Source organism: Octopus bimaculoides, chromosome 6 (assembly GCF_001194135.2).
Source record: "Octopus bimaculoides isolate UCB-OBI-ISO-001 chromosome 6, ASM119413v2, whole genome shotgun sequence".
NCBI classification, from domain to species: domain Eukaryota; kingdom Metazoa; phylum Mollusca; class Cephalopoda; order Octopoda; family Octopodidae; genus Octopus; species Octopus bimaculoides.
The window spans coordinates 84,460,753-84,463,841 of NC_068986.1; the positions used below are offsets into that span (position 1 = coordinate 84,460,753).

General features: G+C 39.7%; 1 protein-coding gene across 1 annotated transcript in view; it reads right to left on the reverse strand.

Moving 5' to 3' along the window:
• Positions 1 to 661: 661 nt before the first annotated feature.
• Positions 662 to 3,089, reverse strand: part of LOC106875502 (uncharacterized) — a 64,589-nt gene continuing 62,161 nt past the window's right edge. Inside the window, exon 6 of the mRNA XM_052968925.1 lies at positions 662 to 1,022. The gene's annotated coding sequence lies outside the window, so the exon portion shown is untranslated. The remainder of the gene's footprint in view (positions 1,023 to 3,089) is intronic.

The window sequence follows — 3,089 nt, forward strand, 5'->3', positions numbered from 1 at the left end:
CTTTCAGAAAGTAAAATTGTGTTCAGTGCAAATGCTTTCATTTTATAAATGCACATTCCTTTCATAATTAAATGCACAACAATACTACATACATACATACGTACGTACGTATGCGTGTATGTACGTATGGGTCTGAGTGAAAAAAAAATGAAAAAAAAAATAGTGTAATAGGTAGGGTGGGGGAGAGGACTCGGAAAGTTCACATCGTGAATGTTCCGAGTCGTCTCACCGTAGCCAAAAACAAAAACAAAAATAGTGTAATAGGTGTAAAATAACTTACTCTAAACGAATATAAAAAAAAAAAAAAATGCGCGCTCGCATTTGACCTACGTATGTATGTATGTATGTATGTACGAACGTACGTATGTATGTACATACGTACATACGTACGTACGTATGTATGTATGTATGTATGTACGTACGTATTTATGTGCTCGTATGCATGAATGTACCTGTTCTTAGGTAGTGTACTTCAATATTCATCCAGTTTAACACTCCCACTTGGCTCTAGGTTATCCTTAGCAGAGTCAACTGTGTTAAAAATATTTAGGCTAGGTATTCAATCTGAATTTGACTTCCTCCTAGCCTTCCAGCAGTCCTTAAAAGGTCTTCTACACTACTATTTCTTCTCTACGTGAGTCATAAAAATAAAAACTTGTAATTTACGTTCATCTGATTTTTTTCTTTTTCAACTTTCGTAAAGATAATTTATTCTCGATATTGTTACAAAGAGATTATGCTTCATGAAGATCAAAACATGTCGAAAGTTGTCTCCCTTGCAGGAAAACTTTAAGATGATTATGAGTCACCATCTAAAATTGATCTTCCCCCTCCTTTTCTCTTTGTGTTTCTGCTTTATGCTTCATTTAAGTCGGTCTATTGATATAGTGGCTTGAACGTAGAATAAAATATGTTGCAGTATTCGTTCTATTGTCTGTGCCCTAGATCCAGTTTTGCGGCATCGTCGGCGATGGTGGTGGAAATGGTGGTGAGCAGATAGTGTTACCTATATCTGCTAGTACCTAAAAACAAAAAAAACAAAAAATAAAAATAAAAAAAAAGAAGAGAAAACGAAAAAAGGCAATACTACGTTACATTAACGCTTCACTCTCAGTTTTGAGTTAGAGCTAGCAGTAAGTTTCACTAATTAAATATCCTTTATCTTTTACTTGTTTCAGTCATTAGATTGCGACCATGCTGGGGCACCACCTTGAAGAATTTTAGTCGAATATTCTATTGATCCCTAGATGCCGGTAGTTATTCTATTGGTAGTTATTCAATTGATCTCTTTTGCCGAACCACCATGGCTTTGGTAGGCCCGACGCCATAGTAGAAGGTGTCACGCACTGGGACTGAACCCAGAACCATGTAGTTGGGGAGCAAACCTCTTACCACACGACCACGCCTGCGCCCATAAATTTCTTGCTGTTTTTCATGACCATAGCCTTTCTCAGTTAATTCCATTTCAAAACAATGCTGAATAAATAATTTATTTGGTGAATACGTTACAGTTCTGTCTGATCAAATATTCCTTTCTAATTTTGACATACGGCCAGCAATATTTTGGGGAGGGGGCAAATCTATTACACTGATTCCAGTGCTCAACTGGTACTTATGTAAAAATTAACACTTCCTTCTCCAAGCCTAGATTCGTAACCGAATCTAAGAATTCTCAGTCGTCCAAACCACCACGATCAACAGGTGCGAAAACAGGTTTTCTTTGTCCTGTCAAAAAGTGATTAATCATCTCCCTTTGACCTACGGACCTCAGCTGTCAGGTGAAGTTCAAATGGACAGGAGCTGACCTATTTAGGTACAAACTCTGCTGCAGTATGTCTGTCCTTCTAGCTGCCACAATTTTTATAAATACGGCGGTCAACAGACAGACAAGGGAGAAAGGCCTAGGCAGCAAAACGAGGAAGCTCTACGACAAGTTTTAGCGACAGCAGATACCAGAGCAATGTTTGAAGTTCCACGGTAGACTACTGTCTTAGATGAACTACGTACGCACACACAAACATTCAGTTCTGACATATTATTTCCACAGATAGTGAAGGCGCAATGGCTCAAATGTTAGGGCATAGGATCGCGGTTTCGATTCCCAGACCGAGCGTTGTGAGTGTTTATTGAGCGAAAACACCTAAAGCTTTACGTGGCTCCAGCAGGGGATGGTGGCGAACCCTGCTGTACTCTTTCACCAAAACTTTCTCTCAGTCTTACTTCCTGTTTCTGTTGTGCCTGTAATTCAAAGGGTCAGCCTTGTCACACTTTATGTCACGCTGAATATCCCCGAGAACTACATTAAAGGTACACGTGTCTGTGGAGTGCTCAGCCACTTGCACGTTAATTTCACGAGCAGGCTGTTCCGTTGATCGGATCAACTGGAACTCTCGTCGTCGTAAGCGATGGAGTGCCAGTGCCAACTTTCGACAAATTAAGTCCAGTGAATAAATTATTTTTAATTATGAATTGATTCACTCATTTGTTTACTTCAAAGGCATACACATTCCTTTTGCATCTGTTTACCATGATACACATCTAACCACTACACTTATTTTATCGACACCAAAAAGATGAAAGGCAGTGTGGACCTCGGTAGAATTTGAACCCAGAATGTAAAGTCGGAAGAAATACTGCTAAGAAATACTGCTGTATCAACTATTAATCCCTATTACAATAAGCACAAGACCGGAATAATTTTTTGGAGGGTGGGGTGGGAGCTAGTCGATTATATCAACCTCAGGGCTCAAATGGTGCTTAATTTATTGAGCCCGAGCGTACGAAAGGCAAAGTCGACCTCTGTGGAATTTGAACCCAGAATGTAAAGACGGACAAAATGCTGCGAAGCAATTTGTCTGGTGTACTAACAAGTTTGCTAGCTCCCCGCCTTCAACCTGTATCAGCTATTCACAAAATTAATAAAGGTTTCTAATTTAGGCACAATGCCAGCAATTTTGAGCAGAGGCTCGTCAACAGAAGGGTGCAGGAGGTGTAAGTGCACCCTTTAAAATTTTGGTGGGGCAAGGAAAACACATTTTGGGTTGGACCTGAGTTTGCAGCCATTAAGCAACTTTCGTTTCCGCACATAT